Below are 17,342 nucleotides of genomic sequence, written 5' to 3' on the forward strand. Positions count from 1 at the left end.
ATGGCTCTGGCCCCTCTGATACTGGCCCTGATAGTTTCGGCCCTTGTGGCTCCAGCCTCTCTGGTGCTGGCCCTAATGGCTTTGGTCTTTATGGCCAAATGAACCTGCTATTGAATTAGACATACCATTTATACTTTGAGCGATGTTATAGCGGTGCTCGCTGAAGGACACTTTGGGAGACTGCCCCTCAAGTCCATCTATTCTCTAAAGGTGCAAGCCAATTAAAGCTTGCTCTTGCGACAGTCTAGACAGTATAGCAAAAATGTTCCTTAGCCCATCTTCAAAGTTTGCAACAGAGCTTTTTGCCTCTTGTTAGCTCGTACTTCATATTCTGCGTGCGCAGCCACGTTCTCTGAGTTGTAAGACTCAGGTCTATTCTTTACAACAATATATTGATCCTTATGTGTCTTGAGCATTTCTTTCACACGGGTCCCACTAGGCATGCCAAAAATTGTTCGTAAAAAACAATCAAGCGTGGTGTCCCAAGGTGTGCTAGGGACGTGGGGTCTCAAAAGAATGGAAGAACCTGAATTCTATTCAAACACAGGGAACCTGGGCTCTCTTACCACATTTCACCCAGATGTGAGAATGAGAAGTAAAGAAAATTAATGTAGATGCAATGAAGTAGAGATACATTAATTAAAAAAAGAGGTGGTGGGCTATGCTGGCCGTACAAAGAAAAATAAAGACTAAAACTACATGATAAAAGGAAAAGTAAAATAAAGTAGTATACATGAAGTCTAAGACTGGTAGTTTGTTGATGCTTATGCCCATTGTTGAGAGAGAACTCATCTATTTATAGATGATTATGACTCGGTGTCTAAGTCCCATGATCATCACTTTCCTTAAATTCAGGAAGCACTTTTTCTATCATGGTCACTCATCATGGGTGATGGTCTTAACTTAATGGCTAAGGCTTCATAAATATTTTATTTTTTATAATTATTTTAAAACTAATTAAGTTGAGTTGGACCCGGGCATTCAAATTCATAATTTATGTGCAAATAACTCATAAATAAAATTGAAGGGAGTATTATTTAATTGAAGTTACACCACCTTATAATACTTTTAAATTTTATTTCTAATAATGTCAATTAATGTATGGTGATGGTGGTTGAAGTATACAATTAATATCTTTTTTTAAGACAATAATAAAATTATCTAATTATTTAAAAATATCATAACACCTTGTATATTCAAAAATAAAATAAATTTATAAAAAAAATACCTTATATATAAAAATAAAAAAAGTATATCTTCTATTAACAAAATTTTTATATTTCGAACGAAATTTAATAGCTAAATTTTGTAAGGACCAACTTTTGGTGGTGTAGTCCTTTTACTTCGATAAATAAAGTCTGCTCCCATCTGATGTTAATTCTGGTAATGGTTGGTGCCTCCACGAGGAACATGCTAAGGAGTGAGGGGCCATCATGCTTAAAATCAAAGATATTGTTTGGTTGTCTATTACCTCGTTCCCGGGCTTTTGTCTCCTTTCCATTATTCGCTGGGACCATTCCAGCGAAAGTAGGTTTCCACTTCATCTCATATTTTCAGGCACTGTTTCAAACTTTCATCCCTCAAAACTGACAATGTTAATCATGCAACATTTAAAGAGATTATTGTTTATTATAGAATTTTCACTTATAAACAGGTTTTCATTTTTCATGAATTAATAAACAGGTTTTCATTTTATATTAATTAATTTTCTGATAAAATCCTTCATCATCATCATCATCATTATTCTCCCCTCTCAAAAGTCAAAACAGACTCCACGTGACAATATTTATTTCCATTAATTAATATTCATTCAGATTATTAAAATTGAGATGGGTTGCCCGGATTTGATTTGATTTAGTTTTTTTTTTAACCCCACATGCTTATCTCCCCCATGAATATCAAATATTCAAATGTGAAGCATCTCCATTGTTTCTCAATAACCCCCTTTTAATAGCTTTTCCCGAGAGATTATGTATATATATGCGTTTGACCGTTCGATCTTTAATGGACAAAAGTAAATGTGAGAGGACAGTTAAAATTATTTTTTCTTAAAATAAAATCAAGTTTGTCGTCAGGCAAATAATCAATCAAGATGGAGCAAATAGGCTGGCGCCTCTATTGTCTCACTGTCTAGTGTTACCACTGATATCTACCATCCTTCATGCAGACTAATCCAGCTATTATATGGAACTGGTTTTATTAACAATAGTCTCACAAGTATTTTGAAAATATTTTTATTCTTTATTTAAAGTCGCTACACAACGAAACGCAGATAAGCTGAGCCAATTACTCTTCCTTCGAGAATACCTTGACATTGATGCATCAAATGAAAGCCAGTGGCCAGTGCCCTGTCACTCTGTCAGTAATGACTTTTCTTGACCAACGAGCGCCACGAGTTATCTGATTTTTGTGTTTTTAACTTCAAGTAATAAATAGGTCCATTACTAGTGGCAAGAATTTTTTTTGTTTTTTGGGCCAGATCTGCGGCCAGAATATGCCCTTCCGATAAGGGCATGGCTTGGAATAATATAAATTACACCAAGCCAAGGTCACACACAATCATCAGTTATTTTTATTTCATTGTAGACATGGCCAAGCCACAACTATGGTGGAATGGCAGATTGTTCATGCTTCTGCTGTTAATACCAGCGGTTATAGGTTGGGGAAATGAAGGCCACTATGCACTTTGTAAACTAGCAGAGGTGATCTTAACTTACTTAACCTTCAATTTATTTTTATTTTTTAAAAAGGTTGTGAGATTTTTGAAGTTTTTTCATTAATCATCCTGGTGTTTCCAGAGTTTTGGTCTTTTGGATGCTAAAAAAGACATCTTTCTGGTGTTTTGAAGGCTTACCCTAGTAAAGATGCTCTGTTTGCTGTGAAAAAATTGCTTCCTGATTCTGCTGAAGGTGATCTTGCTTTAGTTTGCACTTGGGCTGATGAAATTAAACGTCAATCCGACTATCGCTGGAGTGTTGCTTTACATTTTGCTGACACTCCAGATTACCAGTGTGACTATGAATACTGCAGTTAAGATCTAATCTTACAGTTCTGTGTTGCTGTTTATTTTTGTGACTCGTTTAGACTGATTTAATGGCGATGAGCTTCTCAAATAACCAAGGGTATCGTAATTCTTATAGGAGACTGCCATGATTTTTCTGGGAATAAAGATAGATGTGTCATTGGAGCAATATACAACTATACAATGCAGCTCCGATCAGCTTATGGAGCCAATAATTCTGTTTTAAAATGTAAGCACCTGTTTTGTGACAATGAATTTTTTAACTCTGCTCATTCAGTGATGTAAAACACAAACACTCACGCTCACACTGATTTGAACAGAATAGGATAAGGGAGAAGAAACAGAAACAGAGAGTGGGAGGTGGAGGGAAAGTGAGAACAGAGAAGGTGAAAAGAGAGAGAAGTAACTGAAATATGAGAGGGAGAACAGAAGAGAGATGCAGAACTGAAGAGAGAGAGGGAGCTTTTAGAAAATCATAATGCTTCAAACATTCATTCCCCTTCCTGAATACACAAGTCATGCTATTTATAAGCATGAGGTTTCCTTCCTAACAAGGAAACATCCACTTGCTGCCTAGTTTCCTTCACAAGAAGGAAACTTACAAAAGTTAATAAACTAATGAAAAGTAATAAGAATCCACTTGCTGCTTGGTTTCCTTCACAAGAAGGAAACTTACAAAAGTTAAATGAAAAACAACAAAACTAATAAACTAATGAAAGGCAATAAGAAGTAATAAATTATTTCCTCCTAAAGTAATATTTGCCATATTTTCTATCAATTCCCCCTTGCTGCAAAGAACTCTCCTCCGGAGAGGTAGAGAGTTGATAAGCTTCTAGCAAGGCAGGATTAAGTTGTTGGAATTCATCTTCTGAAATCCAGGTGGCATCTTCATCAGATCGACCTCTCCAACGAACCAAATAACGACGGATGGGCCCCTCAGAGGTAAAGACTATTTGATCATCCATAATGGTCTCGATTTGATCAACTAATGGTGAGACAGCAAACAATGATGGAATTGGCACTTGTGAAGGCTGAGTACCTGCAAAATCATCAGAAAGCAAAGGGGAGGCTCAAAAGTTCCCCGGTAAGGCATAAGATCCTCTACATTAAAAACTGGACTAATGGCCATATCAGAAGGTAATTCTAAAAGATAAGCATTAGGTCCTAATTTCTTTGTTATGCGAAAAGGTCCCGAAGCTCAAGCATGCAACTTTTTAAAAGCGTGTTTAGGGTAACGTTCTGGATGAATGCGAGCCATAACATAATCACCTATTTCGAAGCTTTGAAATCGGCGATGAGTATTAGCAGACAATTTATATTGATCATTACTCGTTGCTAATTTGCGCCTAATTTCAGCATGTAATTCATCAAGGCGATTGGCGAAAGATTCTGCAGATTCAGAGATGTGAAATGTCAATGGGATTGGCAGGAGGTCAATAGGCTGTTTAGGATTAAAACCTTAAACAATCTGAAAGGGACTCATACCTGTAGACCTATTCACTGAATTATTATATGCAAACTCTACAGTGGGTAGAACCAAATCCCAATTCTTTGGCCGATCTCCAACTAAACTCTGAAGCAAATTACCCAAACTGCGATTAGTGACTTCAGTTTGCCCATCAGTTTGAGGGTGAAAAGCAGAAGAGAACTTCAATTGGGTACAAAAAGTTTCCATAGGGTCTTCCAAAAGTAGCTAACAAACTTGACATCTCTATCAGATACGATAGTGGTAGGTAACCCATGTAGACGTACAATCTCCTTGAAGAACAACTTTGCTAGATGTGAAGCATCCGTAGTTTTGCTATAAGGAATAAAGTGAGCCATCTTTGAAAACCTATCCACAACAACTAATACAGAGTCATGACCTCTAGTTGTGCGAGGAAATCCTAAGACAAAATCCATACTCAAGTCTTTCCAAGGTGCCTCGGGAATCGGCAAAGGAGTATACCAACCGGTATTCTGTCGCCTGGCTTTAGAAGTTTGACAATTTCGACATTGAGACACTATGCGAGCCACATCACGCTTGAGTGAAGGCCAGTAGAACCTATCTTCGACTAATGCCATTGTCTTATCAACCCCGAAATGACCAGCTAAACCTCCAGCGTGTAACTCCCATATAAGAAAATCTCGCATAGAAGTACGTGGGATGCACAGCTTGCTCCCACGAAAGAGATTACTGTAACATCTTAAAAATTTTAAGACTCAAATTTATTTAAAAAAATAAATAAAAATAAAATAAAATATCTATAATTAAATTAAAATTTAGAATAATTTAATAGAGGCTCAGAGTTTGAATTTTACTAAGCAAAAGTTTGGTTTTATCTGATTTTTAACTATGGAAAAAATTACCAAAGTTGACCCGGGTTTTTGTGCAATAATAAAAAATGTTGGGCCCTTTCTTGTAATTTTCCCCAAACTTTTTGACCAGCAATTTAAAGACCAAAATTGATGCAGAAATGCAGAAATTGAATTGGAAAGGAAAGGAAAGGAAATGTATGAGAGGGAGAAAGGAAGAAGAGAAGAGAAAGGGAGGGAGTTAGGCTTGGATCTAGGAGTCTTTGCGACCGTTGCGAGCTCGGCTACACGATAGGTAAACTCCCTACTTCAATCCTCTTCTCTTTCTCTTGATTTTCTTCAATTTTTGGAAGAGAAAATTTTTGGATTTTGATCCAAAGGCTTTATTCTTGTAAGCTTTTGTTTCTTTGGATTTTAGGGAGCATGTTTTGAGTTTCTATATAGTGATCTAATGTTTTGAGTGAATAATTGGATGAAAAGAGGTGTTTTGGGCACAAAATAAACCTTGAGAAATTGGGTTTTTGCTCCTCAATGGTTTAAGCCTATTGATTTAGTTATAATTTTGCTATTTGAGCCCAATAAGATTTAAATTAAGGTTTGGTTTTCATTATAAGGGCTAATGGTGAAAGTTGGTGGCACTAAGTAAAAGTTTTTAATTGATTAAAAAATTATATAAATTGAAAATTAGCCTAGTGATGGCTAATAAATGGTTTTGGTGGTTAAGTGATACTATGTGAATGGTTGGTTTAATATATGGACCATTAGGGTGGATTATGACTCATTGACCTAAGTTGTGTGGTATGAGTTATAGTCTTCATTAATGCTATTTGTCATGATAAGTGATGTGGATCACTTATATGTTGTAGAAAATTGTTGGTGGAACTTATTGAGAAGTAAGGAACAAGCCGAGCCCTATTTTGTACAAGGGGAACCCTTTTAGTACCAAAGGGTTGAGGTAACAGGGGAATTTATATTTCTTATTACTTTATTTTAGCTATTTTTGAATAAATATTACTAGTTATCATGCATTACATGTTTTAAAAGATTAAATGTGCTTTATAAGGGGTTATGGGGTACTACTTTGATTATAGTGCAAATATGTTTTCTAATTGTTTAATAACAATGTTTTTATGGAAATGAGATTTATAAATATTATACTACTTTAGAGTGTTGAATGGTCAATACTCAGGAAAGGTAGACAAGAGTAAAAGGCATGATCTCGGTGGGAGTTCACCAATAAGAAGGTGTGGATTTTTGATATTCTATGGCACACTGTCAGTACTCAGTGTTGTCTTACGTATTGTGGGCTCAGTGCACTAAAGTGGTTAGTGTATTGAGTGTTCGACACCTCTCAGTGGGGGAGGGAATCCGACATATGAAGTGTGAGGTTGAGTGCCTAGGCCAAGGTAGCCCTCACATGGAGAGTAAGTCGGGCTGGCTCTGGGAGGGAGTTAGCTTTGACTGCTCAGGATTCACGTCGAAGGGGCATAGGCGGTTCGGTGGATTAGATCATGCCTTAGATTATGTTTTGTGCCTGTGGAGGTACAAGTAGGTATAAGGTTTACCTGCGAGTTAAAGAGTGCCAGGGGGCATTCTGTTGGTCATGAAAGGCCATACCGGCTAGGTCATGCATTCATGCATTTTAAATGGTTAAATTATATACTATGTTGAATTTATTATTCGTTTATTTGATTATGGCTTACTTTGTAATAATCAATGTAAATTTCACTGTTACTGAGACTGTGGTTGTCTCACCCCTTTCTTTTCAATATTCTAGGTCCAGGCGAAGGATCCAGTGGTGGACGGGGAAAGGAGCAAAGCTAGGGGTTTGCTTGTGATTTGTAAAGAACTGCAACCCCTTTCTTTTGAGCAAATATATTGTAATGTATTTAAGATTAGGGTGCCAGTAGGATATGATTATGTGTGTGTGTGTGAATATGTGTGGATTGTGTGCTTGTGTATGAATTTTTGTCTGTTTGCAGACTTGTGGCTAGGAAACTTGGTTATGGTGTGTGGTTTTGATGGATTTACTTAGTAGACCAAGTTTCTATTACAAGCAGATCTTTATTTTGATATATATGTGATTTTATAAGCAAATGCAAAGTGGTTGCATTGCAAATGGTGTGCTATGGGCAAACATACAGCTTGGATAGAGAGAGTGGGTGCGTGGGCCCCACAAGGAGCTCTGAGCCAAGTGAAAATGTTTAGCATATGTATTTATATAAATACATGGTATTTGGATTGATTTGTGACCACTCTTGTATGATTTGTGCATTTTGGGGGTTTAGGGTCCATTTTGGGAAATGGCACCGGGTGGTCAAATTTTGATGTATGGGGGTTTTTCATCATTTGAATGTTCTATCAGGTGTTTTTAATCTTATTTGACGTGTTCAAAGTGTTTCCACAGGTTTGTGACCATTAGGATGAGATTTGGACAATTTTGAAAATGGTTTTTACCAAAAAGCTGTACTTTTGCATCCGGGTGTCCAAATCTTAATCCGACCGTTGGATTTCTCTAAAATTTAGGTCACAAGTAAAACCTTTTATAAGCTTCGTGTGGGCTTTGGAATCATATCGATCGGATATCGGACGGAGAAACGACACCTCTGGAATTTGGTCTGGAGGTGCTGTCATGACAGCATTAAATTGCTGTCATGACAGCTACAGTATTGATTTTATAACCTGCACAAAATTCAATCCGTCCGTTGGATCTTTTCAAAATTTAGTATACTAATAGTATTCTTTAAAAGTGACACGTGGGCTTTGGAATCACTCCGATCGGAGGTCAGATGATGAAATGGTGCACTCCAGAAGTTGGTCCGGAAGTGCTGTCATGACAGCTTTTTAGCTGTCATGACAGCAAAAATAATCAAATTTTTAACATGTCTAATTTTAAATCCGACCGTTGGATTTTTTTGAAATTTGAATACTTATAGTACCCTTTGAATGTGACGTGTGAGCTTTAAAATCACTTCGATCAGAGGTCGGATGGCGGAACGACGCCTCCCAGAAGTTGACTCGGGAGGGCTGTCATGACAGCAATTTAAATGCTGTCATGACAGTATCTTTTTATTTCTCTTTCGTCTAACTTGCTTCCGTGCGCTATAGTTAGAACCTATAATTTTTTTTAAGGTTTTAAATGTTTACTTTGTAATCATATATTTGCTTAGTGATTTAAATGGTTTGTTTCCTAAGTTGGTTTTAGGATTAACTCCTTAACCACACTTAGTTTATTTGAATTGTGTGATTTTTGGATAACACTTGGGGCAAGTGTTACAATTACCGTCTTTAAGGATGAAATCAACATGCTCATGACGATTACTACTGCGAACTTCTTGGTATAGTATCCCAAAATCTGAACATGAAGCATAGTCATCCTTCAAGTTTTCAAAACTAACAACACTAACGCTCATAGTGTGCAACAAGTTGATCCGACAGCTCAGGGCATCAGCCACTATATTTTCTGTTCCTGAACGATGCTTGACCACAAAAGTGAATCCCTGAATATACTCAACCCATTTAGCATGTTTAGCATTTAAGTGCCGCTGAGAGTTGATAAACCTAAGCGCCTGATGATAAGAGTATAGAACAAATTGTTGTGGAAAAAGGTAGTACTTCCAATGCTCAAGGGATCTCACAATCGCATAAAATTCCTTATCATAAGTAGAGTACTTTTGTTTGGCATCATTAAGCTTTTCGCTAAAGAAAGCCACAGGGTGACCTTCTTGGCTTAGTACACCTCCGATTCCTGTCCCAGACGCATCATAAGCAACTTCAAAACACTTTGTAAAATCAGGTAAAGACAAGACTGGAGCTTGAGAAAGCTTCTTCTTAATATCTTGGAAAGCCATGGAAGCTGTAGATGTCCACTAAAACTTGTCTTGTTTTAAGCAATCGGTGATAGGAGCCATAATGCTATTGAAGTTTCTAATGAAGCGTCTATAGAAAGAAGCAAGACCATGAAAACTCCGTACTTTGTGGAGAGATTGTGGCTTAGGCCATTCTTGAATGGCTTGGACTTTTTCAGGGTCAGCTGCTAAACCCCTTTCAGAAACTATGAAACCTAAGAAGATGACTTGATTTTGAAGAAATGAACACTTAGGCAAGTTAACATAAAACTGTTCTTGACGCAAGGTGAGAAAAATTAACTCGAGATGTCCTAAGTGTTCTTCTCTTGACTTGCTAAAAACTAGTTTGTCATTAAAGTATACCACCAAAAACTTTCCTAAGTAAGAGCGAAGGAGGTGAGTCATTACTCTCATGAATGTACTTGGGGCATTTGATAACCCAAAAGGCATGACAAGCCATTCAAATAACCCATCTTGTGTTTTAAAAGTAGTCTTCCACTCATCTCCAGGCTTAATCCTGATCTGATGATAACCACTTCTGAGGTCAATTTTTGAAAACCAACTAGATCCAGACACTAAATCAAGCATGTCATCAAGTCTAGGAATGGGAAACCTATACTTGGTGGTGATCTTGTTGATGGCTTTGCTGTCTACACACATTCTCCAAGAGCCGTCTTTCTTTGGGGTTAAAAGAGCAGTTACTGCACAAGGACTCATACTATGCTAGATATAACCCTTTTCCAACAATCCACTGACTTGTCGGTTAAACTCTGCCCTATCTTTAGGGTTCATCCTGTAGTGCGGTAGATTAGGGAGTTGTGAACCTAGAATGAAATCAATTGCATGTTGGATCTCTCTCATTGGTGGTAATTCAGATGAAAGCTCATCGGGAGTGATATCCCGAAATTATTGTAAGAGCTGTTGCACTTCCGCTGGCATTTTTGAAGTAGTAGCAATTCGTCACGAGATCTTGGATACCAAAATAAACACAATCGTACTCTCTCTGCTTTCTTGTACAAACTGTTTTTCTGTTAGAAGATGCAAATTGTGGGTTTTGGATTTTGTGCTCTTTAATTTACTTGAGCCCTTACCTTCGTTGTCAGGCTTAGCAAGACGTAACAGGATCGTCTTGCCTCCATGCTTAAATGTATAGGTATTCTCACGACCATGATTGATAACATTGTGGTCATAAAGCCACGGTTGACCAAGTAAAATGTGAGCAACATCCATTGGAAGAACATCACAAATAATCTCTTCTTTATAGTCACCCAAGTGAAGAGGAACGCGACATTGTTGGGTAACTGGTAAAGAAGTTTTGTTGACCCATGCAACACGAAAAGGTTCTGGGTGAGGTTCTGTCTTGAGATTGAGTCGAGCTACTCCTTGACTAGAAATAACATTTCTAGAACTCCCTCCATCAATCACTAATTTGCAAGCTTTATCTCCACACTTCACAAAAGTATGGAAAATACTTGTTCCCTTCCATGAATCACTAGGCAGAGGGACAGATAGAATGCATCGCATAACTCCAACTCGACGTGTCTCACACCCATGTTCATCAATGATGATGTCCTCATCGACATCTGAAGGATACTCAACTGGATCTATGACAACGTCAGCATTTGCATTGTCTTCCTCACCCTCATATTGTGAGTCAATAACTAGAGTATGATGTGGGCATTTTGACGCAATATGACCCTTTGAGTGACAGTGAAAACACTCGACAAAAGAATTGTTATGGCGAGAAGCAGGAACTATAGCCTCACTAGGCTGCTTAGAAGTATTACCCCTTAACCCAATTGCTTGAGTAGGTGTAAAAGACGAGCTAGGTCTAGATGTAAGTGCTCCTGTTTGTTGTTCAGACAGACTGGAAGTTTGTGCTTGTCTAAACTGATTGCTCTGCACATCGATACGCTTTGCAGACGAGTACTGTGACAGAGACTCTACTTCCAAAGTCTTATGATAAGCTTCTTCAAGAGACTCTGGAAAGTTTAACTTGAGCTCCTTTTGTATATATGGCTTGAGACCATTAACAAACTTGGTAATGGTGCGCCATTCCTCTTCATCCACGTCACATCTAATCATAAGGTCATCGAATTGAGAAATATACTCGGAAGCTATAGAGATTTGCCTCAAATTAAGGTATTTGTCATATAGTTGACTCTTATAATGAGTCGGCACATATTTTTCTTTCAGCTTGGCCTTCATTTCATCCCACGTCTCAATCGGTGGATAACCTTGTCGCTCAATGTTCCTTTGGACATTTTGCCAGTATTTCCTAACAGATCCCACGAGCTTCATCTTTGTAAACTGAACTCGCTGAATATCTCTCATGTCATACCATTCAAAATAATCTTCCATGCTGGCTAACCAATCTAGGAATGCACTAGGATTCAATCGTCCATCAAACTCAGGAGCTTCAACTTTAACCTTTTTGGTGATGTTATCAATATGTGTCCTTCTAAGGCCTTCTCTACCATTCCTATGGACTAACTGGTATGGTCTATGATGTTGATCTTCAGGCCCTTGCCTATCCCAAGTATCATCTATGTCATCAGAATGATGATTGGTAAACTCATGAGGAAATGTTCTACTGTGTCTTTCACCCATAGCTCTAGAGGAATGACCAATCCTAAGGAAATTACCTCTAAGTTGATTGTGGACTGGGAATTGTTCATTTTTAAGACTTGACTCTCCTCTAATGATAGGTCTTTCGAGTATCCCTTCAGTTGTTTTCCCTGTATCTTGTCTGTATGTCAACTGAATTGCACCCATTATCTCTTTAAATTTATTATCCATGAATTCTTTAATTTCATCTAGCCACTGGTCCACATATGTCCTTTGAGTCCTTTCAGATTCCTCAAGATGATTTTGGGTGATTTGGGAGTTATTAGCCATGACAGATTTTAGGGCAGTAATTTCTTGGTCTAATAAAGCTTGCTTATCATATAAATCACGAATGGTCATACAATGACAAAGATGGTATGGTAAAGTGCAAGTTTGGAGTGGATTTAATAACCTAAGGAAGAAAGGCCCCCAAGTTGCCCTCATCTAAATAGGTGAAGTCCTTTTTTTAACAACACTAACCCTTTGAGAATTCAAAAATTCCACAGGGATCGTATGCTAAATAGGTAACAATTCGAGTGAAGTCTTCACAGAAATCTCCGAAGGTTCAAAAACCTTTCAGAAAAACCGTTAGAAACTTCAACTAACCTAGGGTAATTTTTGGACACAGGTGTAGGGCAGGATTGTGTGTGAGGTAGGTGTTTTGGGTTATACGAACACTGCTATCAAAAGTCACAAATTAACAACATAATGATCAATGTAAATTTTCCTTTTTATATATATATATATATTTTCAAAATATTAAAACATGATTAAAAAAATAAAAATAAAATAAAATTTGCAATGCTCAAAGAAACCAAAGTACCACACAACAAAGATTTCAGAACTAGCTACGAATGAAACACCTTCCTTTAAGAACCAAATAAGCCAGTTAAATGAGAGAGTCGTCAGCCTTACCAGCGTTGCTTTAGGAGCCCAAAACAAAAAGTTTTACCCCCAACTAAGTTTTAGATGATGACTTGTGCCCCTTAGCTCCTTCAAAGTTGAACAAATTCTGCGAAAACACACAGAAAACACTGAAATCACGTTCTGGAGGTGAATGTATGGACGGCGCGTGTGACGGCGCGTGAGGCGCATGAAGACCACGTGCAGATGCTCCACCGGCACGTGACGGCGCGTGTGGCTTCGGGCGGAGGTGGTTTTTCTGGTTCTAATCGATTTTCCCTTCTGAGCACGATGGTAGCGTCTGTTTTTGGATCTGACATCGGGAAATGTGATTCTAGGTGCTGGCAGCGTGAACAGAGTATGCTGAGCTCCCTGAGAGTTTTCCTTCGATCTCCGACTACGGAAACAGCCTAGGAACGTTCAGAACCAGGCTTTGATACCAAGTTGATGTAAAACACAAACACTCACGCTCACACTGATTTGAACAGAATAGGATAAGGGAGAAGAAACAGAAACAGAGAGTGGGAGGTGGAGGGAAAGTGAGAACAGAGAAGGTGAAAAGAGAGAGAAGTAACTGAAATATGAGAGGGAGAACAGAAGAGAGATGCAGAACTGAAGAGAGAGAGGGAGCTTTTAGAAAATCATAATGCTTCAAACATTCATTCCCCTTCCTGAATACACAAGTCATGCTATTTATAAGCATGAGGTTTCCTTCCTAACAAGGAAACATCCACTTGCTGCCTAGTTTCCTTCACAAGAAGAAAACTTACAAAAGTTAATAAACTAATGAAAAGTAATAAGAATCCACTTGCTGCTTGGTTTCCTTCACAAGAAGGAAACTTACAAAAGTTAAATGAAAAACAACAAAACTAATAAACTAATGAAAGGCAATAAGAAGTAATAAATTATTTCCTCCTAAAGTAATATTTGCCATATTTTCTATCATTCAGTCATCAGATAGTTTCTTTACATGCAATGTTCTTTCTTTCTCAATTGCAGACAATTTGACTGAGGCACTTATGTTTTTGTCACATTTTGTTGGGGATGCTTAACAGGTTTGTCCTCTTTGTCACTTTCTTCTGCAAAAAATTCAAATATGGTTTTATTGGAACTCTAATGAACAACATGTTACATATATACTTGTTTTGAAGACTATGAGACAATATATCAAAGTCCCACACCTAATGGTTTAAACCAAAATAAAAAATATATAAAATTGAGGTAGAAATGAAGACTGTGTGACAAGGACCATAAATCATGGCCTTGAATCCTACCATTATGGAAGGAGGGTTAATGGTCACAGGGTTCAATTTCTTTTGGCTGGATTCTTGCTGATTTCCCAGCTCAGTGTACAAATCACTGTAACACATATTGTTAACAATGAAATTTATTTTCATTTGCTTATTCTTGTCACCCAAAGTTCTGCTATAAAGGATATCCTATTTCACATTTTCTGTTGCAGCCCTTACATCTTGGTTTCATTGGAGACTTAGGTGGGAACAGAATAAAACTTCGTTGGTACGAAAACGAAACAAATCTTCATCAAGTAAGTGGTTAGTTTATTGTCTTGATATATATGGGTCAGAATGAGCTGGAAAATAGTTGCGGTTCTAATGTCCTGTAGGTCAAGTAATAGTAGTGAAAGATTCATAATTCATCTTCTTTTGAACTTGTGTGTCAATTACATTGCCATCAAGATCTCTCCTTCTCCTTCTTTTGCTTTTTTTATTTGTTGGTTATAACTTATAAGGATTGAACAGTCTGTTTCCTTATTAATGTTACAGAAATTCAGTAAATTTGGTTTTGATCCAGGTATGGGATGACATGATTATTGGTTCTGCTATGAAAAGGTTCTATAACTCTGATCTTTCAACCATGATACAAGCCATTCAAAGGAAAATGACAGTAAGTTTTATGCTCTATAGTTTTGTGCATTTTTTATGAAACAGCTTAAGAAACATGATAATGCCCTATCAAAGGCTGCAAGATATTTGGGATTAATCTTTTCATTGTTCTAATTCTATTAACCCATTTTATCTAAATGACTTGCTTGTATGCACTTCTATCTTAAATCAAAATTCACGTTTCTGGCCTTTTGCCATTGTAATATCAAAATCATCCAGTTTATATCCTTCCGCGGCCAATAAAAATTAGTTCATTTGCACTTTGTTCTTCGTTTGCTTTTGCTTTTTTGATTTGTTGTTGCTGCAATTTGTTCTTCTGCAGAATGTAGCATTCAATTTTCATTTTTAGAGTATCTTGTCATGAAGGTTGTTTCAAAGTGAAGTTTATGCTTTATCACCATGATGATGCTTATGCTTTGACTTGTACGTGCTTATGAATAACAAGACAGATTTTTATTTACTCACTTTGTGCAGGGTGTTTGGTCCAATGATGTAGCGACTTGGAAACAATGTGCGAATAACATCACTGCTTGTACCGAAGGGTATATATAATTTCCCTCTCTTTTTCATAACTCTCAAGTATTGATCAAACTATCTGCTGCATTTTCTTTATTTTTTTTAAAGAGTTGAAAGCTACATGGACCAAAAAAAGGGAGTTCTTTACTGCTATCTGCTATATATATATAATCTTTAAAGAGATGGAAGATGTTTAGTTCTTTAGATTAGAAAGCTGATGTCAGATATTTTTCATCTCGTAACATAGTTGCTAACTATCAATCAGGTTTGCTTCTGAAAGCATTAGTTTAGCATGCAAGTTTGCTTACACAAACGTCACAGCAGGAGGCACTTTGGAAGGTATTTACACTTTCTCACTTATCAATTTTACATCAAAAGCAGTATCAGATTCTTCAGTTAGCCAGGAAAATCTTCCTCAGTGGTGGATTGTGCTTGTTTTCTTAACAGCTTTGTGGGTTTAATCTCTTGCAAAATGTATCAAAATACTTGAAGTTTAATTTCTTTCGATGGTTGATTTGATGTGCCATAAGAACCTTTGATAAAACTGCAACAGGAAAATGTAAATTTTCGTTCCTAAACTATTTTTTAATTATTGATTCAATTATTGAACTTTGTCTCAATACAATTCAATCCCCATACTTTTTTAACTCAAAACAACTTAGAACTTATAGTTTTTTTATTCAGTGTAACTCAATTCTTATAATTCTTTAGTTTAATAAATTATTTTGAGTTGTATTGAGTTAAAGTTTTGAGATTAAATTAATAATGGAGAGAAAGTTAAGGTAGTATTCCAACATTAAAAGTTAATTTACTTGATTATAGAGACTCAAGTCCATGAAAAGCCCCATGTTGGAATTTGAAACCTCCAACATGGGAGTCAAAGTCCCATGCGTTGTTGCAATTATGTTTTAAACATTCTTCGTTTTGAAGTGTTTTGTTAAACTAGGTTTTCTTAAGTTGTCGTCTTATCTCTTGATAAGCTCTCACGTAAAAGGTCTGACATGGTATTGTACAATTGATAATGCAGATGAGTATTTCCTTTCTCGGCTTCCTATAGTGGAGAAAAGATTGGCTCAAGGTGGTGTGCGTTTGGCTGCAACCCTTAACAGCACCTTTGTGCCTCAGGCCACAATTGCTCGAGCTTGAACAAAACTACGCCTATTGGCGTTTCTTAGTGTATCATTGTTTAAGTTATTAATAAATATTAGAGTCCTTAAGTTTAGTTGTGTGGGCATAAAATTGGTTCTGTCACTTTATGTGGGTTTAATGTATTTAGAAATTTAGAAATATGTGTTTTCAGTGTGATTTAGTAAACGTTGCTACAGACTTGAACTTGAGACTCTACGTTTAAGAGGCTATATCTTTTTTATCACGACTTTCGAGTGTTTAGTGTAGTATACGTGTTTTAAGTATTTTTCTTTTCCTATTATTTTTCTGAATTAACTTATTCTTCAACTCCATGAACCTCGATAAATCTAATTATTTCAGTCATTGATCAATAATTGGTTTTAATCCTATTTTAGTGTCTCATTTAAAAAAACTCAAAATAACCACTTAAATACGAGAACCAAGCAAATAGTGCCACTGCAGACCTCCAAAGCTACACCACTGGTTCATTTGATTGAATAAAACTCAAGAATACATTTGTGTATATTAAAAAAAAAAATACTCGAGAATACATTAATTTCTATCATGAAGATACAATAAACCAAACAACTATCCATTGCGTCTAAATAAATTTTCACAAACAATTGAGATTTATTTAAATGAATTTTCTAAAATATAATTTTAATAAGTTGTATTCTGTTAAATTAATTAATATTGTTTTGAAGATTTTTTAATTATACTAATTTTTTAAAGGAAATAAATATATAAAAATGAGTACTGAGTAGTCATTAGTGAATACTAAATAGTGATGGGGTAATCCGCGCAAATCTTCCCCTGAAAGACATGAAATTTCTTTACCAAAAAAAGAAATAAATATAGAAAGAAAATGAGTATCTTATTTACAGGATAGGATATGAAGAAAAAATTTGATTCTACTTATAGGATACTTGTCAATTTTTAATACTTTTCTTTATATTTTTATCTTCATTAAATATTTTGAATAAAGATAGCAATAATGAGAGGCGATTTAAGAACATTTATTAAGATAAGAAAAATGACAATTAAGTCCTAAAGGGAGTAATTAAATCTAGTCAGATCTTAAGTAATTATAAAAGACCAATCAGGTCCCAAAGTCCTTAA

At 36.4% G+C, this 17,342-nt stretch overlaps 1 pseudogene; it reads left to right on the forward strand.

The window, feature by feature from the left end:
- The first annotated feature begins 885 nt into the window (after positions 1-885).
- On the forward strand, positions 886-16,241 carry LOC129304447 (endonuclease 4-like; annotated as a pseudogene).
- The last annotated feature ends 1,101 nt before the right edge of the window (positions 16,242-17,342 follow it).

The sequence above is a fragment of the Prosopis cineraria genome, unplaced genomic scaffold, assembly GCF_029017545.1.
Source record: "Prosopis cineraria cultivar Desert tree isolate PC_DT_omini unplaced genomic scaffold, ASM2901754v1 PC3, whole genome shotgun sequence".
Taxonomy (NCBI): domain Eukaryota; kingdom Viridiplantae; phylum Streptophyta; class Magnoliopsida; order Fabales; family Fabaceae; genus Prosopis; species Prosopis cineraria.